Source organism: Chrysemys picta, chromosome 5, assembly GCF_011386835.1.
Source record: "Chrysemys picta bellii isolate R12L10 chromosome 5, ASM1138683v2, whole genome shotgun sequence".
Taxonomy (NCBI): Eukaryota; Metazoa; Chordata; order Testudines; family Emydidae; genus Chrysemys; species Chrysemys picta.
In genome coordinates this window covers 116,439,109-116,464,277 of record NC_088795.1, presented here as the reverse complement: position 1 = coordinate 116,464,277, position 25,169 = coordinate 116,439,109, and the positions used below count along the sequence as shown (strand labels likewise).

The following is a 25,169-nucleotide window of genomic DNA, read 5'->3' as shown; positions in this document are numbered from 1 at the left end:
CTTCTTGGACTTCTATAGGGCCATTAGAATGGAAGTCAATGGGAGGTTCTCAGTAACTCTGAAAATGAAGCCCCTGGCATTCTATGAAGCAGGATGTTGCAAGTCTCCTATGAGTTACCCTGAAATCATACACGACAGTACTCAACATCTCATATGATCTCGTTGACTTGAATGGGGAGGGGGGCGGAATGTTAATCATGTGAGTAAAGCAAGCTGGAACAGGGTCCCTACATCTAGCCATTTGTCAAAAAAAATTAAAAACCTTTCATTTAAGTTTACGTGAAAGTAGTCAAAGACTGAGATTTGTACTTTTGTTGTTAACCGTTTCATTAATCACTTTTACATATACATTTTTAATCTCTCCTGGAGGCTCAGGTGGATTACACTAGGGAAAACATTTATTTTAAGAGAGGACTTGAAGAACATTTTATTCCAATTGACATAAGGATTGTGTAATTATTATGTAATTTTTGTGCTTTGTCATAGCAGTGGAAGATTACCCCTCTCCCCAGAATATTCAGTCATTGATGAGAGCTAAGAAAAGGGGAAAGCTTTTTTTTTTTTCAATTAAGCTGATTGCCAGAATTTTACTCTGTATTACAATAGTAATATTCATGAAGTGATTTTAAGCCAGCTACTTAGCCCATAGAGTCCTGTGGCTGACGAAGTGCGTATTCACCCACGGAAGCTTATGCTCCAATACGTCTGTTAGTCTATAAGGTGCCACAGGACTCTTTGCCCCTTTTTACAGATCCAGACTAACATGGCTACCCCTCTGATACTTAGCCCACGTTTATTTGTAGGCTGTACCTACTAGCATATAAAGATAATCTTGTTGGTATGAGGTTGAGTTAGATAATGAAAAAACAGATTTGAACATGCACATATAGCTCAATTTTAGTTTGCTGCTGCTGGTAGGGGCCATAGTATCCCATATCTGAACCACTGCTGAGTATTCGTGCAAAGGTTTGAGAGTCCCAAGAGTCTGGTGAATTTGAAGCAACAATGGGATAGCCATCATTTGTTTTCCTTCTGGTAAGAATTTGTCAGTCAGTCAGGGGAGAAACAATTAAAAATGACCAGTCACATATCACCAACAGCAAATACTCGAATCGTACAGTTCCTGAATTACACATCGTTTTAGAATTCATTTAAATCGAGCAAATAAATTGCCTACGGGATCCCCATAAAGACAGTTTACAAATTAAGGATCATTTATGGCAGGGGTGGGCAAACTCTGGCCTGGGGGCTGCGTCCAGCCCTCCAGACGTTTTAATCCGGCCCTTGAGCTCCCGATGGGGAGCAGGGTCTGGGGCTTGCCCAGTTCCGCGCGGCTCCTGGAAGCAGCAGCACGTCCCCTCTCCGGCTCCTATGCGTAGGGGCAGCCAGGGGGCTCCACATAGGAGCCAGAGGGGTGACATTCCGCTGCTTCTGGGAGCTGCTTGAGGTCAGCACTGCCTGGAGCCTGCACCCATAACCCCCAAACCTCTGCCCCACCCCTGATCCCCCTCTTGCCCTCCGAACCCCTCAGTCCCAGCCTGGAGTACCCTCCTGCACCCGCAACCCCTCATCCCCAGCCCCACCCTAGAGCCCGCACCCCCAGCCGGAACCCTCACCCCCTCCGACACCCCAACCCCCAATTTTGTGAGCATTCATGGCCTGCCATAAAATTTCCATACCCAGATGTGGCCCTCGGGCCAAAAACTTTGCCTACCCCTGATTTATGGTATAATGGCCACAACTTTTTTTAAACAAACATATGTGAATGTAAACAAATGAAGGAGGGACATGAACATAGGCTTGCAGCAAAATGTGGTTGTAGCTAAACAGCCTGAGCATGAACCACTCCTTTGTCCTGAATGACAGACCCCAAAGTCAAAATGGGTACTTGGCTAGAGATACCATCAGGCCCACTCAGCCCTAGACGTGGCTTTCACCAAGCCACACTTCACTCCCACCGAAGAGAGTTAGAGCCACTGCTGGAACAGACTCCAGGAAGTCTCAGCCTGTGAGCCTTTCATTCCAAGCACACATGGATTCCACAGTTGTGGAAAATACATATTCCATTTTACTTGCCATGCCTGTGCAAACAGCTGAACAAATTTACCCAGCTGCTGCTGCAAAGACTACATCCACCCCCAAAGTTGTGCCATGATGTTGAGGAAGATCCTCAACCTAAACGCAATTCTGGCTTAGCTTGAAGAATAAAGGAAACAATAGTTAGCATCACAACAACAAAGAGCAGTTATACGCCAATATAATTTTCTGAGGATGAGAAACAACTGCTTGGCCTAATCCCTGCACAGGCAGATGTAAAGGAAAAAACTTTCTGCAGTAGCAAAAGAGTCTGAATGACCCTTTGTTCCCTTCCTGGGCCCAGCCTAAGGCTAGGTCTACACTACCCGCCTGAATCAGCGGGTAGAAATCGACCTCTCGGGAATCGACACTCTTACTCCACCAGCGGAGGTGGGAGTAAGCGCCGTCGACAGGAAGCTGCAGAAGTCGATTTTGCCGCCGTCCTCACAGCGGGGTAAGTCGGCTGCGATACGTCGAATTCAGCTACGCTATTCATGTAGCTGAATTTGCGTATCTTAAATCGACTCCCCCCTGTAGTGTAGATGTACCCTAGGTGTGTGCACAAGGGTGCAGCTCCCTCCCTCCCTTGTGACCAATAAAGAGGGCTCTTCAGAGCTAGATTGTGTGATTGGTGTGGAGGACATCTCTCCAAGAAAAGCCCCAGCAAACCCAGTCCAGCCACTGCCCACCAGCATGTGAATGAGTGAGCTGAAAGAGTTATGAATATCAAAAATGTTAACAGGCTCACAAATGGTTTGCAAACCAAAACAGGAAAAAAAACTGTTTTTTTGTCTGACAAGCATTATTTGACTAACTCTCCTCTGAAAGCAATTCCTCTGCATTTAGAAGTACAAGAATGCCCAGCCAAAGCATGTTGTACACTCACCAGGAAAAAGCATTTTGCCATCCCCTTTGGGCTGGCTTTTACCCCCGATCTTGGCTTGCTTCCCTAGAGTTAGTTTTTATTTTTAAAAGTTATTGGGCTTTAAATGTTTGATATGCAGCTTTGTCACTTGAATACGGACAATCCGTAAAAAATGCAGTGTTGCTGTAGCCATGTCGGTTCCAGGATCTTAGAAAGAAAGTGGGTGAGGTAATATTTTTTATTGGACCAACTTTTTTTGGAGAGAGACAAGCTTTTCCACACTGAGCTCTTCTTCAGGTCTGGGAAAGGAACTCTCAGCATCACAGCAAAGCACAAGGTGGAACCAATTGCTATTTATACTAAACTTCTGCACAGATGTTACTGCACACTGTAATTTATTGGGGGGCAGGGCTTAGAGGAAGGTTGCACTTTCTGAAGCACCTGCTACTAGACATTGACAGAGATAGGATATTAAACATATTGATCCTGTATAGCAATTCCTGTGGTCCCATCATAGACCTTGAGCCTCTTCCTCTGTCTGAAAATAAAATGTAATAGCTTTGATTCTTTTAATGGAAAAAGAATCACCCAAAGAAACAGTGTTGAAAAAGCCTATGAATTATGGAACTTCTTCAAAACACATTCATGATACAGCAAAAGGTCTTAATGAGTACATCCATTTATGCAAAAGGCTGCTAAGTCCTCTCCCACTGAGGCACCCACATGCTGCATTTATAAACACCATGTGACACTGCACCCCATATTCTTCATAGTGAGATTATAATATGATTATGGCATAATTATGATGCATTTTGTACAAGATGTGGCATGTAAGGTGTCATTGGAAGAGTTATTTACTGAATAGGACTATCCTAGTCATCTGCATGTATCACTTTTGTATCTGAAGTTATCAATATTGACTATCTGTATTTCACATGTAGTCACACCTGGGTGACACCCACTAGGCAAGATGCTTCCAGTCTAAATAGCTGGTTGTGAAAGGCCCATTCAGGGTAATGGGAAAATAGGCCTTAGGAGAAGCTTATCCCCCACCCTAGTGAGCCTTCCTGTGGACGTTTCGGCCAGCTTGTAAGTAATGGCGGCTATGACTCTGCAAGGGCAGTGACCAGACAACATGTCTCTGGACTCCATTTCCCCCACAAACGGGCTGGGAACTGTTTTTGGAACAAAGACTTCCCGCCATATGCTAACGCTGTATAAGGCAGGGAGTGACATCATCTGTTGTTCTTCATTCCCCCACAACTCAACACCTGAGAGAAGCTCCTAAGGAAAAGGATTTGGAAGGGGCGTGGGGGTGGAGCTTGTGCATTGAGAATCTGCAAGCCTGCTTGTATCATCAGTCACGGTGAGAAATTGCTAATTCATATTCAATTGGTCTTGTATTTTAGGTTTAGTTTGCAGTTTTGTTTATTTACTAGGTAATCAGCTTTGATCTGTTTGCAATCACTAAAAATCTCTCTTTTTGTAGTTAATAAACTTATTTTGTGTTTTAATCTAAACCAGTGTGCCTTTGACTGAAGTGGCTGCGGGGGGAAAAAAATCTCAGTTTGGTTACTTCAAATGTGCATATTCCTCTCCAGATTGAGGATGGAAAAACTGATAGAGACAGAGAACTGAAGTTCATGGGATTGTTCACTTGCTTTCAAAGGACAAAGCAGCAGTCAAGAAACCTTAACTTTCAAATGCATTTTTAGTGATAATGAAAAAAAGAGCTTCCTGGGGACCCTCCACCCCAAAAATATTCTTAATTCATACAGAAATTCAGAACAAGTTTAAATAAGGCAGTGCCAGGAAATAAACCCAGATGTATTGTGACTTGGTCCAATGCAATACTCTTCCCTAATTTCAAATCTTGGTTCAGTCTAAACACCCCAGTCCCCATGTCAGGGCCAGCTCCAGGCACCAGCCTGGCAAGCAGGTGCTTGGGGCGGCACGTCCAGGTATTCGGCGGCAATTCAGCGGACGGTCCCTCACTCCTGCTGGGAGCAAAGGACCTCCCGCCGAATTGCCGCCGCAGATCGCGGCTTTTTTTTTTTTTTTTTTTTTTTTTGGCTGCTTGGGGCGGCCAAAACCCTGGAGCCGGCCCTGACCCATGTGTACAGTGCCCAGAATAATGACAATATGGAAAAATGGTAGTTCATTTTCTTCATTAGTGAACTGTGCTTGTGATAGGTGCTAGACAAATAGTTCTAGTTATCCACAGAACAGGGTCCAATACTACAGGTATAGCACAGGCAGCGGCAGTTCAGACTTCTTCTGCTCTACCCTGGAAATTTTGTTCTTGAAGTCCGACCAGGAGAAACCTCCGAGTAATTCATTCTCCATGTTAAATTCATTCTCCTTGTCAATTTTCTACTCCATGCCCAGAAGTATAAGTATACTCACTGCCAGGAAGTATAATTATGTTATGCTTTAACAATGCTTCGTTAAGAACTCTCAGCCACCATTTTGTTTTAAATCTAAAAATTAATCGTGAGCATCTGTGTACAAGACTCTGGAATTTGTCTAAATGCATTTCTTTCAATGAAGGCTACTCAAAAGGAAGCAGGTATTACGTGTCCATGTTTGAATCAGATACAGCCTTATCTTTACTGCTGCTGTAATTTGTCTAAGTACTCCTATGTGTCCGTTTTCCTCACTTAGGGAATCAAAATGCACTAGTCTCCACACAGGTCCAGTAAATGACAAATGCATTAAGATTGTGGGGCTTTCAGAGGCTGTGGTAATGGAGGGTCATAGAAAGTAGGCTAGAGACAAAGAAACCACATACAAAACATTCATCCATAACAGAAACTAAGTTTCAATATAGGAAATTCTGGGTTATAGATTTCATTTGTAAAGATTCTTTTTTTTAAAAAAAAGGGCATAATATTCTTCTGTATCCACTTTAGATTAAAGGGAATATAATAAAGGCATCACCAACCTATCCATCATGAGCCACTTACATTTAAAGGAAGGCTCATGTCATTGTCTCAAAACTAATCCAAATGATGATGATGATGAGGGGATGCCCATTTAGCAATTCAAAGGGAAGAAGCAGTCTCTAGTCATTCTCCACCTGATGTCAAAACATTTAGCTCCCAGTTTATCCTCTTACTGGCCCAGTTTTGTTTAGTCTGAAAGGATTAACTAGTGTAAACAAATATGCTGCTCTTGAAGAAGTATAGCAATGGTTCCCAAACTTTAACAACCCGTGAACCCCTTTCACAAAAATATCAAATCTCGCAAACCCCCTCCTAAAAATTAATATTTCCAGGAATTTTCTCCCTTACTTGAGCATAAATTATAGAAGCAGCGATCTTGGAAATAATTTGTTTTTTTTATGACAAGCTTATTACATACTAATTGTAATAATAATAAAATATTATTAATGTTATTACATTATGAAAACAGCAACACTCTTCCAAGATTTCACTACATGTTTCATCAAGGAGTACCAGACGTGAAACAGTATGAAAGTATTTAAGAAGTCAACTCAAATAAAGAGTTCCTCCCGCAAGCATTCAGGTCTTGAGCAGTCCAGGCAAACAATGCATGACTACAACAAAGCTTAAACAAAGCTCTGCCAGGAAGTCATGGTCTTGGGGCTCGGGCTGCCAGCCCCTGCGGGGGCTGCCAGTCCCCGGGGTATTTAGGGATGGCTCTGTCTGCCATTACAGAATTTTTTTCTGAGAACCCCGATACATTTTGCAAACCGGCAAGGGTTCACAAAGCCCAGTTTGGGAACCACTGATCTATAGTAATACTCACACCTTTAAAAATGGCATTTCTTCCTAACAGTTATGTAACAGTTTCACTGCTTTACTACAGTTTATTCCTCGTATTTATAAATTGTATTAGTTTTGTTTAATGGAAATGACAACCATCTCAAATGAGAGATGCAATGCAGTAAAGCAGGCCTTATTGCAATATGAAAAATCTCAGTGACTAATTAACACAGCTGTTGCCAAGAAATATGATAAAGCCAAACAAATAAAGCAAAAAATAACTTTTTTGTGAGTTCACATGAGAGAAAGGGAAAGTAATAAAGGTACTGACTGGCAGAACCCCAGGGTGAACTCTCAGGGGTTCATGGGTTTTCAGCAAGAGTTGGGATCCTAAGTCCCCATTGTGCCTTTGGAAAGCTCTTCAATTTCTATATTCAATACTCTATATTGATCTCTTGGATAGTTAGTTACTTAAAGTGCTGTAATGATATACAGCCTCCCAAGCAGAATGCAAACAAGAAAACCAAAAAGGACAACTTATTTAAGAAAAACAGTTAAAGGTTACTTAACTGCTGATCCAGCACCACTGAAGTTAGTGCAGGTTTTGCCGTTGACATCAATGGAGCAGGATCTGTCTCTTGCTGCACAGACTGCTCAGGAAATTTCTGACTATAAGTCACATAGGTGGGACGCTAGTTATCTGAGTTTATACACTAGTACTTGTTTGCACATGCAAATGTTGCTGTTGCATGTACATCTAGGCTTTTTGGAAATCTGGCCTCAGATTGATAAATCCAGCGTTTAGGGTTTGATCCTGCAAGGTGCTAAGCACTCTGGTCTGGATCCAGCCGAGCATTTAAGCATGTGTTTAGTTTTAAATGTGAATAGTAGCTTCATGGAAGTCAAGGGAACTACCCGCTTGCTTAAAATTAAAGCCTTGGTTACACTGGCGCTGTACAGTGCTGCAACTTGCTGCAACTTGCTGCGCTCAGGGGTGTGAAAACGCCCCCCCCCCGAGCGCAGCGAGTGCAGCGCTGTAAAGCGCCAGTGTGATCAGAGCCTGCAGTGCTGCACGTTCACTCGCAGCGCTGCAAGCTACTCCCCTCGGAGAGGTGGAGTACATACAGCGCTGCGAGAGCTCTCTCGCAGCGCTGGCGGCGCGACTACACTCGCACTTCACCGTGCTGCCACGGCAGCGCTGTGAATTCCCGAGTGTAGCCAATCTTGCTGGATTGAGCCCTTAAACCACAGAATTCAGTATCTTTCCTGACAGCAACCTGGAAAGAAGAAATCCTAAGAAGTGGATGTAAAATCTACTATGTTGAATGCAAAAATTTAAAATGATGAGTATAGAAAAATGATAATGGTACCGCATATCCAAAGGATCCATGTGTCCAGTATGATCTGACCCATCAGACACTTGTATTCATTTCCTATTCACCCTGTAGCCATCACTATTCAGAGGAAACAAGTTATGAAAACACCTTGACTATATCCTGCAAGGTTTTTCACAGGAACCAGAGTAGACTCATGTCTGAACAGTGTTATTTGGCTCCCTTATCACTACGGCAGTTGGCCAAAAATGTCAGTGGAAAATAGAAAATAATAGTATTAAAGGGCCCAGTCCTATAAGGTGTTGAGCACCTTCAACTTTCATGTGTGTTGAGGTTGCTCCTAGATACTCAAACTTTTTATGTACAGTACATTCACGGTAAAGTGAGTAGAGCTGATCAGTAAATAAAAACAAAGACATGAAATATTTTAAAAACAATTATTTTCTGTTTTCCATTGATATTTTCAGCGAACTGTACTAATGACAGAGAGCCAAATAGCACTGCTCAGATACAGGTTTAGTCTGGCTGCTGTAAAAGACCTGCAAAATGTAGTCAAGGCATTTTCATAGCTTGTTTCCTCTGAACAGTGATGGTTAATAATTTATCCTTCACTACCTTGGCAATTAGTGTTGATTAATCATTTCCCTCTTCATTTACACACACAAATGTGTCATTGCCAGGAAATATCCTAGCAAGTGCCCCTGTAATTCTCCGACATATTTGGGAACTATGTTGTTCCCAATGTAGATCAAAGATTAATATAACCTCCTCTCTCTAAAGTAACCTTTACAAACTGCGCTGAGCAGGAGCAACAGGCGCCATTTCAAGTGAAAGCAGCTTAACATCTGATTTCCACATCCTATTTTATTCACCAGTTACTGAAATATGGGAATTATTGCAGGGCAGCTAGCAACAGTAGCTGCTCCCCACTCTTCCTTTTTCAAGACAAAAGACTGTTGTCATTTGAGGGAACGCCCACTGATTTTAACCAGGCAACTGAAATTAGGTGTAAAAACTGTGGGGCAGATTTTCTCCTGTTTCTGAGGTCCAGTTGGCACAGAAGAGGGATATAGCTCCCTGATTCTGAGGGCCAGGGTGCCCTGGCATAAGTCAGAGCCACTCTTAGGGTGCTCAAATATCCACACTGCAGTTAGACACCCATGGCTGGCCCATGCCAGCTGACTCAGGCGCTGTTTAATTGCAATATAGATGTTCCGGCTTGGGCTGCAGCCCAATCTCTAGGACCGTCCTACCTCACAGGATTCTCGAATTGAGGCTCCGGCCTGAGCCGGCTGCCTACACCACAATTAAACAGCCCCTTAGCCTTAGCCAGCTGGCAGTGGCCAGCTGTGAGTGTCTAACTGCAGTGTAAACATACAGTTTCTACGGGGAGTAAGTTAGAGTATGCCAGGGAACTGTATACCAGCTCACAGTTCCCCCTCCACCATGGGAATTCTCAGCTAGCCAGTATCTGGCTCTTTTGCTGCATGAGTGATGATAATGAGCCTATTAAGACTCGGCTCCCAATTCAATTCTGATTTTTTTAAAGCTACATCTGGCTGAAGGCTGCTGTCACCAGACCAGAGATTACTATGTTGTTTTTCAAAGTAATATAAATTACTTAAAGGGTTTATGACTCAATTCCTCACCCTACTAAATCTAAATGTAAAAATACAATAAAGGAGCCAGCACAGCATTGCCTGTGAAACCAGAAATCTCTTTATTTTGTCGGAAATTTCCCTGCCCATCTGCTTTTGTCTCTTTGCATCACATTGAATCTAACTTAGGGCATGATCCTGTAGAGATTCCGCACATAGTTCTTTCTACCAGGAGTCACACTGAAAGCAACTCTTGGTAGAAGGGACTACAGCTGGTAATACAAAGTTTGCTGGAGGAGAACCCTAGGGAATGGTTTTGTTTTTTGAGAAACAATTTTTTTTTTTATTTTGGAGAAGGGGGTGGGGAGGATGTATGTGTTTCATCCACTCTTTTCTTTCCCCAGGGGGGTGGAAGTGGATGGGTGGGGAGAGAAAAAAACACCAAATTGATTTTATATGACTTAGCAGAGAGTGTCTCTCTCTCTCCATTGAAAAACACTGACAGATTTTGACCATCTCTAACCTTATAAACATCTTCATTTTAGTAATTAGTTTAGATACTCCTACAAAGCCATTTCTGCTACATTAACATATCAGCATTTCCATCTTCCTCAGTCTTTTTGCACAGTTAAGGGCAATTGTAGTTTACCTATCCAGGTTTTTATCCCATGTTTATCACCAGAATAAGCAACCTAGCACCTCACAAAAATAATTAACCAAAAAAAATTATAGATAAATTAGACTATTCATCTATCTAATGCCCCCCCCACACACACACACATTTTATGAGGTAATGAGGACTATGGGTCTTTGGTTGAAGTCTTGTTTTTTTTAACCTTAGAATTTTAAAATTCTTTCTTCCTCCTCCCCTGGCCAACTAGTCCTCTCCTCTCTTCCTTCTGGTCTTCTCTCCTGGTCCCTCTCCTCTTTTTTGCGTTGGTGTTTTTAGTTGGATCTGTTGAAGTAGTGTGTTTTGTCCTTTGTTCTGAAAGTCAGGAGACAGTGGTTGTTCTGATTGCTGGCAGCAATGAAGTCCAAAGCCTTGGTCCTTTTATTGAGACGGATCCATTTCTCCCACTTTCACAAGCTTTATTCTTGAGTTCGACAACTTCAGAAATCCCAAGGAATACAGCGACTGTGGAAAACAGTAGTGGGGGATACTTTGGTGCAGTCCAGTGGAAGGGCTTGGGGCATCTGACTAAGACTTACAACTTGACCTGGTAATCTATCGGGAGCCACTGTGAAGAGTAGACTATTGGAGTGATGTTCTCAAAGCTGATGTTGTTGAGAATTCAGGCTGCTGTATTCTGAACTAACTGAAGCGTCTAAAAAGGTCTGGGTGCTGCTACACAGGAACAGCGAATTACTGTAACCCAGGACATGAAGGCATAGATCACTGTGGCCAGGTTTTCATTTGGTGGAATGGGGCTGAATCCTATAGCCAATTACAGAGGGAAAAGCAAGGTGTTTTGGTTTTTGTGTGTTTGTTTTTTGCAGATGTAGTTATTTGAGCATCCAGCAGCAGTGAAGAATTAAAAAAAGGACCCCCAGGAGTCCAGAATAGCAAGGAAGGAGGGAAAGACACGAGGAGCAAATGACATTTTCTGTTATATCTGTGCAACTCAATTAAGTCTCCAGTGTAAATAATTTAGAATACATAGCTCCTATAAAGCTTTTTAGCAATAGATCTCAAATTCACAGTCTTTAATGTATTTATCTTCACTACACCTCTCTGAGGAAGGGAAGTATCATTATCCCCATTTTATAAAAGGGGAACAAGGCACACAGAGGCTCAGACTTGCCAAAGGTCACACAAGAAGTCTATGGAGGAGTAGGGAACTTTGAGAGTAGAATTTAGCCCTTTATTGTACAGAGCGAAAGCCAGTGGAAGAATCCAATGCCAAGCATTAACAGTATTAATTGTTCACATTTAGAACTCAGTACTGGTCATCAATCACTGGTATCGGAGAGGAGCAAAATACTTCCCTGTATTTAGAGTAGCAGATGAATGTGGTAATGGTTGGCAATTGTTTACTTTTAAAAGGGTGTCGACCATATTTATATAGTGCTTTATTTATGGGTGAATTAAAGTTAAGCATGCAGTACAAATATTTGTTCTTCTCAGTTCTGGAAGAAGAAGCAGAACCCAGAGTGAATTAAGTTTGATTTCCCTGAAATTTTTAATGAACTAAAAATACAGACTGTGGCGGGGCGACAACTCACCAGTGCAGCGCCTCCTGCTGGTTGTCCAGGGAATTAGCTCTTTTCATCCAGGAGCGCCCTCTGCCGGCTGCCATCTCGCCTGCCACTGGCTCCGTGTCCCTCCCGGACCCCAGTGCCCTTCTACATGAGGGTTCTGCCCCCTGGCAGTACCCCCTTAGTCTGGGTCTCCCCTCCCTGGGGAACCCCTACCCCCTATCCCTCCCTTGCCTCAGTGGCAACTGTCAGTCATCGTCTAGCCCCCACTCCCTGGGGCAGATTGCAGTCTGTACCGCTCATCATCGGCAAGGGGGGGGTCAGACCAGCTGCCTCTGCCTAGGTCTGGGCTGCCCCTCTACAGCCCTAGTACCCTTTTGTGGGCCCTCATCTCGGCCTGTAGCCTTGGGCTCTGATAGGCTGGAGCTCCCCAGCTCCCTCTTCCCTTCCCCAGCACTGCTCTGCCCTGCCCTAGGTACCCTCCTCAGCTTCCCAGGAAGCCAGATCCTCCTCTCTCCATGTAGCTAGAGAGAGTGCGTCTTGACTTCTGGCCCCAGCTGGGCCCTCATTAAGCCAGCCACAGCTGTGGCTGCTTTCCAATCAGCCCAGCCTTTCCCCTGCCACAGCTCTCTCCCAAGGCTGTTTTAAGCCCTTCAGGGCAGGAGCCGGGTAACCACCCCGCTACACAGACCTTAGTTTCAGCCTTAAAGCTTTTACACTGAATGATTAGTCATTCTCAGTGGGTTTTGACTGAATGAAAGGAAAGATACAAGACTTCCTTAGATTTCTGTGGACATTAAACTACAGTAAAGATGAATGAATAAAGGGCATTTTTTTGCACTTCAAAAAGTATTAAGGTTAAAATCTGTTAATTACTGTTTTCCCAGAAATGCAGTTAGATTTAAAAAAAAAAAAAAAAAAAAAAAAGGTGTTCCAAATATTTCACACATCTTGTTATATACTTTTAATTTCCAAATGACTTCCTGGATTTGACCCCTCGGCTTGACTGCCTGCCCACCAGTTCCTCATCTATGGCCTCAGCAAGAGGCAGGGGAGCAGCAGGATCTTGTAGTTGTCTTTCTCTGGGTATGTCTACACTATGAAATTAGGTCGAATTTATAGAAGCCAGTTTTATAGAAATCGGTTGTATACAGCCGATTGTGTGTGTCCCCACATAAAATGCTCTAAGTGCTCTAGTCGGCGGACCGCTTCCACAGTACCGAGGCTAGCGTCGACTTCCGGAGCATTGCACTATGGGTAGCTATCCCACAGTTTCCACAGTCTCCACCGCCCATTGGAATTCTGGGTTGAGATCCCGATGCCCGGATGATGCAAAACAGTGTCGCGGGAGGTTCTGGGTACATGTCGTCAGGCCCCTCCCCCTCCGTCAGAGCAACGGCAGACAATAGATTCGCGCCTTTTTACCTGGGTTACCTGTGCAGACAACATACCACGGCAAGCATGGAGCCCGCTCAGCTCACCTCACCGTCACCATATGTCCTCTGGGTGCCGGCAGACGTGGGACTGCATTGCTACACAGCAGCAGCTGCTAATTGCCTTTTGGCGGTAGACGGTGTAGCATGACTAATAGCCGTGGGGCTGGCAGCCATAGGGCTGCATTGCACCAGCCCCTTGCCTTTTGGTAGAAGATGGTATATTATGATTGGTAACCATCGTCATCGTACTGCAGTGGCTGTCAATCATGGGCACCTGGGCAGACATGCTACTGTCTCGATGATGATGGCTATCAGTCGTAGTATGCTATTTTCTGGCAATTGCCCAGTATTGTCTGCTAAGCACCCAGAAGAGGCCGAGGGCGATCTGGGTGCTGGCAGACGTGGGGCTGGCAGACGTGGGGCTGCATTGCTACACAGCAGCAGCCCCTTGCCTTTTGTTAGAAGATGGTATATTACGACTGGTATCCGTCGTCATCGTACTGCAGAGGCTATCAGTCATGCTGCACCGTCGACTGCGAGCTTAAGATGTAAAAAATAGATTTGTTCTGTATTCATTTGCTTCCCCTCCCTCCGTGAAATCAACGGCCTGCTAAACCCAGGGTTTTCAGTTTAATCTTTGGGGGGACCATTCTGTGTGACAGTTGTTTGTGTTTCTCCCTGATGCACAGCCACCTTTCTTGATTTTAATTCCCTGTACCTGTACGCCATGTCGTCACTCGGCCACCCTCCCTCCCTCCCTCCCTCCTTCTCCTGGTCCGTCAGATACTAGTTTCGCGCCTTTTTTCAGACCAGGCGCCATAGCTAGCACTGGGACCATGGAGCCCGCTCAGATCACCGCGGCAATTATGAGCACTATGAACACCACGCGCATTGTCCTGGAGTATATGCAGAGCCAGGACATGCCAAGGCGAAACCCGGACCAGCCGAGGAGGCGATTGGAGCGCGGCGAAGAGAGCGATGAGGAAATTGACATGGACATAGACCTCTCACAAGGCACAGGCCCCAGCAATGTGGAAATCATGGTGTTACTGGGGCAGGTTCATGGCGTGGAACGCCGATTCTGGGCCCGGGAAACAAGCACAGACTGGTGGGACCACATCGTGCTGCAAGTGTGGGACGATTCCCAGTGGCTGCGAAACTTTCGCATGCGTAAGGGCACTTTCATGGAACTTTGTGACTTGCTTTCCCCTGCCCTGAAGCGCCAGAATACCAGGATGAGAGCAGCCCTCACAGTTGAGAAGCGAGTGGCGATAGCCCTGTGGAAGCTTGCAACGCCAGACAGCTACCGGTCAGTCGGGAATCAATTTGGAGTGGGCAAATCTACTGTGGCGGCTGCTGTGATCCAATTTGCCAGGGCAATGAAAGACCTGGTGATATCAAGGGTAGTGACTCTGGGCAACGTGCTGGCAATAGTGGATGTTTTTGCTGAAATGGGATTCCCAAACTGTGGTGGGGCCATAGACGGAACCCATATCCCTATCTTGGCACCGGAGCACCAAGCCACCAAGTACATAAACCTCTTATAGTGAGGGCTTGCCGGTTTGGTATGAGAGATCACTCACGCAGTGCCAGGCAACAGATTTCGGCTTGCAGGCAGCCATGGTAAGCCACAGTCTTTTGGCTTTTTTAACCTTAACATGTGGGAATGGTTTCAAACAGCAGCGCCCTCATTTCCCATATCAAGGATGAATTGGGTTGGCCATTTAAAATGGGTTTTCAATGTAAAAAGGGGGGCTGCGGTTTCTGGGTTAACATGCAGCACAAACCCAAGTAAACCACCTCCCCCCACACACACCCGATTCTCTGGGATGATCACTTCACCCCTCCCCCCACCGCGTGGTTAACAGGAGGGAACATTTCTGTTCAGAAGAGCAGGAACGGGCACCTCTGAATGTCCCCTTAATAAAATCACCCCATTTCAACCAGGTGACCGTGAATGATATCACTCTCCTGAGGATAACAAAGAGAGATAAGGAATGGATGTTGTCTGCATGCCAGCAAACACCGGGACCATACGCTGCTATGCTTTGTTATGCAATGATTCCAGACTACGTGCTACTGGCCTGGCGTGCTAAAGTGTCCTACCATGGCGGACGGGATAAGGCAGCCCTCCCCAGAAACCTTTTGCAAAGGCTTTGGGAGTACATGAAGGAGAGCTTTCTGGAGATGTCCCTGGAGGATTTCCGCTCCATCCCCATACACGTTAACAGACTTTTCCAGTAGCTGTACTGGCCGCGATTGCCAGGGCAAATTAATCATTAATCATTAAACACGCTTGCTTTTAAACCATGTGTAATATTTACAAAGGTACACTCACCAGAGGTCTCCTGTGTGCCCTCAGGGTCTTGGGTGAGTTCGGGGGTTACTGGTTCCAGGTCCAGGGTGACAAACATATCCTGGCTGTTGGGGAAACCGGTTTCTCCGCTTCCTTGCTGCTGTGAGCTACCTACATTACCTCCATCCTCATCTTCCTCGTTCCCCGAACCCTCTTCCCGGTGTGTTTCTCCATTGACGGAGTCATAGCACACGGTTGGGGTAGTGGTGGCTGCACCCCCTAGTATGGCATGCAGCTCCGCGTAGAAGCGGCAAGTTTGCGGCTCTGCCCCGGACCTTCCATTTGCTTCTCTGGCTTTGTGGTAGGCTTGCCGTAGCTCCTTAATTTTCACGCGGCACTGCTGTGTGTCCCTGTTATGGCCTCGGTCCTTCATGGCCTTGGAGACCTTTTCTAATACTTTGCCATTTCTTTTACTGCTACAGAGTTCAGCTAGCACTGATTCATCTCCCCATATGGCGAGCAGATCCCGTACCTCCCATTTGGTCCATGCTGGAGCTCTTTTGCGATCCTGGGACTCCATCACGGTTACCTGTGCTGATGAACTCTGCGTGGTTACCTGTGCTCTCCACGCTGGGCAAACAGGAAATGAAATTCAAACGTTCGCGGGTCTTTTCCTGTCTACCTGGTCAGTGCATCTGAGTTGAGAGTGCTGTCCAGAGCGATCACAATGAAGCACTGTGGGATAGCTCCTGGAGGCCAATAACCTCGAATTCCGTCCACACTACCCCAATTCCGACCCGCAAAGGCCGATTTTATCGCTAATCCCCTCGTCGAAGGTGGTGTAAAGAAACCGGTTTAAAGGGCCCTTTAAGTCGGAAAAAAGGGCTTCGTCGTGTGAACGTGTCCAGGCTTAATTCGATTTAACGCTGCTAAAGTCGACCTAAACCCGTAGTGTAGACCAGGCCTCTGTTCAGCAGAAGCAACAGAAGTAGTAAAGCACCACAAACAACCAGCCAAGTGTTAATGGAATTAGCCTGTTCCAGACAAGTTCAGCTCCTGGATACTATAGGGATGGGACTAACCCTCAGAATAGAATAATATTGCTAGGATGGGCCATTGGGCGACATTGCCCAGCCTTATTGGCCTGAAGGCAATATGTCCCTGCAGCAGTCCTGCCATATTCCACCACTAAATTTTTTATGGCTGGATTGTCTCAAGCAAAGCTGAGGGGTTATATAAAACCATTCAACTAAGCCCAGAGCTGCAAGACCCAAGATTTAGTAGGTGAGCTTTGTTCTGTGACATACCATACAATCCAGACTAATGAGTAGCTGTGTCACCTTTGCCCTGTAACCTAGGATGCTTTACTACTTTGCTGCTGTAATTTCCAACCTGGACTACTCACAAACAGCCTCCAGCATGTAAGTCACTCCCAGGTATGTCTGTGTCTGCTGCAGTCAGCCAGCCACACCTTGGCTCTTACTAGCCTTAAAAATCACTACATGATGACCCCAACACACATCCAGATTTTCCCAAAAGAGTATGTCCTGTACTGCCAGTCCTTTCCGGGACAGTATGGATATATTAAATCTGTTATTCCTGTAAGGGAATAATATGCACACAACTTGCTACCTCAAATGGAGTTACCCAGACACTTCAACTTGAACTCACTGAATTAGATAAAACAAGTTTATTAACTACAAAGATTGATTTTAAGTAATGAGGCATAAAAGTCAGAAATGGTTACAAGAAAAATAAAGATGTTTACTAATGCCTAACAAACTATATCAAGAGTCAAGCAAAGTTTCTCACCACATGCTCTAGCAGATTACAGACCAAACTCTCAGGTCAGGCCCCCTCCACTAGAGTCCAACACCAAGTTCCTTTGTCTCTTCCAGTGAAGTGAATGTGATAGACAAGGGAATAGAGAGATGGATCCCTGGGGGTGTTTTCCCTCCTTTTTATATGTTAAGTTCACCTCCTGAAAAATCATTTCCAGCTGAGAAGCAGCAGCCAAAGAGCCTGCTGGTTTTTCCACCTGTTTGAACTTCTTTTGCCTTCCCCTCCTGATTGCTGACTGATGCTTAAATGCAAACTAAGCAGAGCACACATTCCTTTGTTTAGGACAGATCTATGTGCCAGCTTCTGTTTGGGTAGAGTTGTGGGGTTTGGAACATGTGTTAACACTACCATAGAGGGGAATCTTATAACTGCACACTGTATTTTTTATATTTTATGCAAGAGATTTTTGTATTTTATGCAAGATGGCTCATATAAGGTATCATTGGAAAGGTTGTAATTTACTGAATGCGATTATCCAATTTGTATGCATGTATAATTTCCGTATCTAAAGTTAGGAATATTGACTATATAACAATTACAACTGTGTGTATACTTGGGAAATGCCCACCAGACAGTAAGCAATCAGCCTGAATGGGCCATTAGAAAAAGACAATGAGTCTTTGAAGATGTGGATCTCCCATCTGCCTAGAGTTCCTTCCTGTAGACATTGCAAATAAACCTGGTTTCATAGTTGCTTTGACACTGCAAGGTCAGGTGATAAGATCACAAATACCACCTTGGACACGGCTGGTACTTTTCCTCTGTAGGGGGATGGGGATCAAAGAAAGGTTTCCCGCCTTAGGTAAATCCTTTTTAAGGCTGGGGAGGGGGTTAATGTAGACTCTCCTCCATTGCCTACCCAAGAAGAAAGACTGCTGAAGGTACCTGAAGGAACAAAGGAACTAACATGAGGGGAAAGGCTGGGGTGAGTCCAGACTGAGGCAGGGGTCCAGTCCATAAGAAGAAATAACTGGAACTCTAAGCTACAGAAATTCTGCAACTTGCCTAAAATAACATTTAGGGTGAGAAATTATTTCTTGAAACCAATCTCTTTAAGATCTTAACCTTAGTATGTGTGTTTTGTTTTATTTGCTTAATAATCTGCTTTGTTCTGTTTGCTATCCCTATAATCACTTAAAACCTGCCTTTTATAGTTAATAAAATTTGTTTTGTTTATTATTAAACCCAGTTAGTCCAATTTCTAATTGGGGGGGGGGGGAAGAAGTTGTGCACATCTCTCTTCACATTGAGGGAGAGGGCAATTTTTTATGAGCTTACGCTGTGCAGATCTTTCTATACAGCACAAGACAATATTATCTTGGCTGTACTTTCCAGAAGGAAGCTGCTCTTGAGTGCTGGGTGATTTCCTAGCTGAACTTTCCCACAGAGAGCTGTTTGCAGACTGTGTGATTCTACAGCTGGTGCATTCCTACCTGTGTGTGTGCTGCCAGAGAGCCTAATTCAGCAAAACAGGGAAAGGGAGCCCAGGCTAGCTGAGCAGGCAGGCTCAGTGAAATCCCAGTACATCGGGTGGCGACCCAAAAGGGGGGTCAAACCTGCCACAGTATGTAGGGTGTAAACACAGGGATATATTCTGTCACACACTCCCATAACTCGTACCTGCCCAAAGCTCTTATGCCATGACAACTGGGTAGGTTCAGTGCTATGGAGAGGGGGCATGGAATGAACAGTGGGTTTAGAACACATGTGAATGTGCTGAATGAATTCAGAGAATAGCGGATGGAGATTTCTTATTAAACATGTAAAAAAAAACTGCAGTGTGTTCCAGTCAAGGCTTCAATTCTGGGAAAAAAATGTCTTATTGCTGAAGAGGCTCCAGTTATCACCATGGAGCTCTTTCTGCAGGATGTAGCTCATTCTCTATACTATGCAGTAAGAGAGTATGAGCAACAAACTTCACACTAGAATTATGGGCTCTATAGCTGGGGGGAAGCAGGAACCTTTGGCTGCAGTTTTGTCAGCATTGTCTGAACTGGCCCAGTTTGCTAACCTGTGCTTCCATGAACCACAACACTGAAAGTTCACATGAATATTAGTTTTCTAGAGCATGTTCTACACACCCAGGAATTCTACACCCACCATCTAACAAATAAGGGTTTTCTTACTCACTCCCCATTTTGATCAACCCTGTGCATTACAGAGCAAATGTGGCAACCATTTCTAGTTGCCTCTCTGATCAGTGTCTTACAGGATCCTTTAGTACTCCATAGAATCATAGAAGTGTAGGACTGGAAGGAATCTCAGTAGGTCATCTAGTCCAGTCCCCTGAATTCAAGGCAGGACTAAATAATAACTAGATTATTCCTGACAGGTGTTTGTCTAACCTATTATTAAAAACCTCCAGTGACGAAGATCAAACAACCTCCTTAGGCAATTTGTTCTAGTGCTTAACTACTTTGACAGTTAATTTTTTCCTAATGTCCAACCTAAACTGCCCTGGTTGCAGTTTAAACCCATTGCTTCTTGTCACATCCTCAGAGGTTAATGAGAACAATTTTACACCCTCCTCCTTGTGACAACCTTTGATGTACTTGAAAACTGTTATCATGTTCCCCCCTCAGTCTTCTCTTCTCAGACTAAACATACCCATTTTTTTCAATCTTTCCTCATAAGTCATGTTTTCTAGACTTTTAATAATTTTTGTTGCTCTCCTCTGGACTTTTACCAATTTGTCCACATCTTTCCGGAAATGTGACACAATACTCCAGCTGATGCCTGATCAGTAGGAGTAGGGCAGAAGAATTACTTGTCGTGTCTGCTTACAACACATCTGCTAATACATCCCAGAAAGATGCTTGCTTTTTTTGCAACAGCGTTATACTGTGAACTCATATTTAGCTTGTGATCCACTATAATCCCCAGATCCTTTCCACAGTTCTCCTGTCTAGGCAATTTCCCATTTTGTATGTGTGCAATTGATTGTTCCTTCTTAAGTAGAGTACTTTGAATTTGTCCTTATTGAATTCCATCCTATTTACTTCAGACCATTTCTCCAGTTTGTCCAGATCATTTTGAATTTTAATCCTATCCTACAAAGTAATTGCAACCCCTCCTAATTTGATAACATCTGCAAACTTTATAAGTGTGTACTCTATGCCAGTATCTAAATAATTTATGAAGATATTGAATAGAACCAGACCCAGGACTGATCCCTGTGGGACCCCATTTGATATGCTCTTCCAGTTTGACTCTGAACCACTGATAACTACTGTCTGGGAATGGTTTTCCAACCAGTTAAGCACACACCTTATAGTAGCTCCATCTAAATTGTATTTCCCTAATTTGTTTACGAGACGGTCACGCAAGACTAAAGTCAAGATACCCACACCTACCACTTTCACCTTTCCACAAAGCTTGTTACCCTGTCAAAAAGAGCTGCTAAGTTGGTTTGACATGATTTGTTCTTGACAGTCATGTTGACTGTTACATATCACCTTACTATTTTCTAGGTGTTTGCAAACCTAGAAAATTGCTTGCTTGCTTATTTGCTTCATTTTCTTTCCAGATACTGAAGTTAAGCTGTCTGGTCTTTAATTGTCCGGGTTGTCCTTATTCACCTGTGATGGGGTGTCCACCCCACACAAGGCTTGAAGGGGTGAAGGTGCCAGGTAGGCACTTGGAGGAGGAGCCAGGGAGCAGGGATTCATTAAAGGAGTCTCAGCTGGACAGGAGCAGGAGGGGCCTGTATAAAGCCCAGGAGCTGAGAGCAGAAAGGGGCTATAGGGGAAGTAGTCTGTAGTCACTTCCTGGGAGAAGGGAATTGTGTAAGGTGCTAGAGATAGGTAGCCTACAATTACTCCCTGGGAGGAGGGAGTTTGGGCTGGCAAACCCAGAGAACGGGGAGAGCCAGAAACCTAGGCAATGCTCAGGGGAAAAGCAGTAAGGTATGGAGAAGGGAAGAGCTGCTCTGCTGATGAGAAGGCCCCTGTGCTGAAACCTGGCGTAGAGGGCATTCCCAGGCTCTCCTACCAGTGACTGGGGGGAGTGGCGCTGACCAGATGGTGGAGCTTGGACTGCTTGGGACAGTTCGCTTTGGAAAACTTTAATACCTCAGAAGGAGAGGACTATAGTGACCTTGTTGGAGGGCCAAGTCATGAACAGGAAGCTGCAGCTCCTGGAGTGAAAGGGGCCACAGGGTGAGACAAGATGATGGGCAGAGAGACTGCCAGAGGAGGGCGCAGCACCCAGAAGCAGCTCTGGAATCCCCAGAGTGACTAAGAGGATATGCCACTTGTGGTGAGTGCACCCTGTGACATTGCCTTTCTATAGATTGGCCCTTTATTTATATTCTAGTCCTCTGGAATCTCTTCCATCTTCCATGAGTTTTTGAAGATAATTGCTAATGGTTCAGTCAACTCCTCGACTTGGCTAGGATGTATTCATCCATGCCTTCCACTAGAGGTATCAAATGTTATTTTCATGGAGGAATGAGGTTGGGTTTAGCGTAACCAATTATGTTTACCAGAATTCATATTGGCCAAACTACTTACTGCCTTCATTATAGCATTTAATTAGCCACACAACTGCTGCTGGGACCAGTCTAATTCCAGTTTTCAGTCTAATTCCAGGAAGTAAGATTGCATTGAACCTTAAGTGTGGCAACTTCTAACTTCCTGATGACTTTTTACACTTCATAGCACAACCCATATCCAAAATATAGGTGAGTTGGTGGTTACCTTTGTAAGTCCATATTCAAAACAATTACCACACAGTAGTATTTAACCTGGTAGCTTATATGTAGAACAGGAAACAACTGTGGTTTCCATTAGTAAATGCTGATCTTTTGAATGGAGAGCCCTGTGCCTCATTCAAGAGTGACTCAGTGAAACAATTGCTTGTAAAAGTTATAGTTATTAGCCTCCTATCTATAATTAGCCAGTCAACTAAAGTTGACTTTACTTAATCTCTATCAATCTAATTCATCTTACAAAAAGTGCTCAAGTCTTTTAAGTAGTAACAATATTGTGTTAATGACAATGAAAAACATTCAGGCCTCAATCTTGCAGCAGCTCCATGTGGATTCCTGCTGATTTCAGTGAGATTCCCCAGAGAACCACCTGCAAAGGGCCAGTTGCAGAATAAGGGCCTTATCTGACACTTTTGTTCTATAGATCTCAAAGCACTTTTGAAAGGGGAGTTCTCAATAATATCCCTATTTTGCTGATGGGGAAACTGAGGTTCAGAGACATGCTCAAGGCCATACAGTAAGTCAAAGCAATACCAAGAACGGAGCCCAAGTCTCCTAGCTCAGTCTGGTGCCCCCTCTGTGCTTCCCAAACAACAAGTTTAGAAGGTAGACAAATAATTCACTAGATTAATAGGTTTGCCAGTTTTCTGCTCTGGAAACTCAAGTTCAAGTGGTGATTCAAGCCCTAAATAAATCTGACGGTGCCATCCTAACTCCCATTTACTAACTACGATACCTGCCTGCTTAAAGAACGAGAGAGCTGCTTTGCCACATTAGCCACAGCAAAGGGAACTGAATTTTCCAGGACTGGCTCTGCTGGGGGGGTACTACTGCAAGAAAATCTATTGACAGCTCTGATGATAGCATTACATGATTCTCACCTTTCTGAGCAGAGGCTAACTGACACTTAATTTCTGTCTATGTAAATCCCAGATGTGATTGTGCAGCAGGTCACTTCTCCATAGATAGCATATATATATATATATATATATATATATAAGAGGAATGTCAAAAAGGAGAAGTAAATTCCCTTGAAATCAAGGAATGAGTGGATAATGTGTTCACACATGGGTGTGATGAATAGAAAGTTTATCTATGAACAATGCCAAGAGGCAGAAATCACTGAGGAACACTGAGTATAACTGAGGGCAGAATTTGGACCAGGAGAATGGAAAAAGTATGAATTCTGGGAAAATCAATTTATACTATTGCTCCTCACCACAAAAACGAAACATTAGAAGAAATCAATACATACAGGGCCCGATTCTATAAGCAGTTTGGCACTTCTCCTACAAGGGGCTGAGCACCCTCAACGCCTATTAAAGTCAATGGGAGCTGAGTGCACTCACCATATTACTGGAGAAACAGCAGATTATGGGTCTGTCCTAGGGCAGCCCCACCTAGAGCACTCCCTGTTGTAGGCCATGGCAGGACAGGCACATCTGCTTCAGTTTCCTCTTTAAGTCCCCAGTAACTCCATGAAAGCTTATCCTCTAGTCCATCAATGCGGTTTGATACCAAAACACAATTCAAAGAGTCGCCAACAAGAGTCCCAAACATAGCCCATTTCCCACATGTAGTTCTTAAAACCCCACTTTCCCCAGCATGGACTGACACTAGCCTCTTTGTTGAGTCCTTCCATACCATACTCCAGTGACTTCCACTACACCTAGGCTCCTTGACAGTCCCCTTCTGTCCCTCTGCCAGGACAGCCACTGCAGCCCTTCCAGCTAGAGTGGAACCCCACTCTTCCCAGCAGGAACACCCACAGCCTCTGTGCTGGGAGATCCATCTCACCAGGAGAGCATCCTTCATGCCCCCAGGTCCTATCACAACCTGGGTCCAGTTCTCCAGTGTGGAGACATCAGCTTCTCCCCTCCACTGCTCCCCTGCCTTCAGCCCTCTCCAACCCTATGCAGCAGCTCTCCAGCTTAGAGCCAGCACACACCTCCCTCTGCTGTTCGCTGGCCTTCAGCTCTCTGGCCCCGGCCCTCTGACTTGGGGATGGCAGCCAGCAAACTCTTCTTGCTGCTCTTAGACCTTCAGCCTTCTTCCAGGAACCACTGTCAATTTCCTGGCTCTGGCAGCTCTCACCTCATGTCTTTCTCCCAACTCACAAGGTCTCTCCTGCACTGAATCCCTCTTCCTCTAGGGCCCAGGAGCCCTCTTTTAAGACCAATTCATTGGCCAAATTGAGTCACAGGTGCACTGGTCCTACTGCTTCTTAAAGGGCCAGTGTTACCCTGACAGGACCACATCCTGAAGCTGCATGATCATGAGATGGAGATAATTATTACCTAGAAGGATCATGTTCACCAGTTCAAGGCCAACCCACCAAGATGAAATGGCTCTATAAAGCTAGTTACTATTTGTATTAGAGTAGCACCTAGAGACCTCAATCAGGAATCAGGGCCCTACTGTAGTGTCACTTGTATTTAGTTTCCATTACATTCACACCTAGATGATACAAGATGCTCAGCATGTTAAAAAAAGTCTATTCAAAGATGTCCCATGTTCGGTTTGTGTACAGTGCCAAGAACAATGGGGGCCTGGTCCATGACTGGGGCTTCAAGACACTCTGCTAGTACAAATATTAAACAACAAAAGGAATGTTGAAGAAGGTGTTCAGTGCAAGCAGCAGTGCAGGATACCTTGCTAGTACACAAGAGTGCCCCTTGTACAGCTGTTTAGTGCTTATTTTGCAGTCACCAGCTATGACATTCTGGGGTGCTACCCAGACCAGTGAGAGATGCTCTGCAAACTCGGATGCCTGACAATGCTTGGATGCTCTAGCTTGCACCTGGGCTACTCACAAACAGCCTTCTAGCATGCAGGTAACACCAGGAGAGTCCATGTATAGCTGTAGCCTGCCAGCCACACATCAGTCACTCTGGCTTCCACCACCTTGGTTACCACTTGCAGGGTGACCCAACACACTTCCAGGCCCACATTTTCTCTCAAAACATGTGTCCTGCACTGTCCAGTCCTCTTCTGGATGGTCCAAATATGTTAGACCTGTTGCCCCATTAAGGGGATCAATATACAACAGTCTGCTACGTTTAAATAGAGTTATCCAAACAATTCACAACC

At 44.6% G+C, this 25,169-nt stretch overlaps 1 protein-coding gene and 1 long non-coding RNA gene across 5 annotated transcripts in view; one reads left to right on the top strand and one right to left on the bottom strand.

Annotated features, from left to right (window-relative positions):
• SLC2A9 (solute carrier family 2 member 9) overlaps positions 1-25,169 on the bottom strand; it is a 241,514-nt gene that overhangs the window by 162,118 nt on the left and 54,227 nt on the right. The gene's annotated exons all lie outside the window — the stretch shown is intronic.
• LOC122174196 (uncharacterized) overlaps positions 1-25,169 on the top strand; it is an 80,476-nt gene that overhangs the window by 10,349 nt on the left and 44,958 nt on the right. Inside the window, exon 4 of one of the 2 annotated variants that reach the window (XR_010601573.1) lies at positions 16,012-18,510. The exons of the other annotated variant lie outside the window; for it this stretch is intronic. This is a non-coding gene — a long non-coding RNA (uncharacterized LOC122174196). Of the gene's footprint in view, positions 1-16,011; positions 18,511-25,169 lie in introns of those variants that run through there. 2 annotated transcript variants of the gene reach the window in all.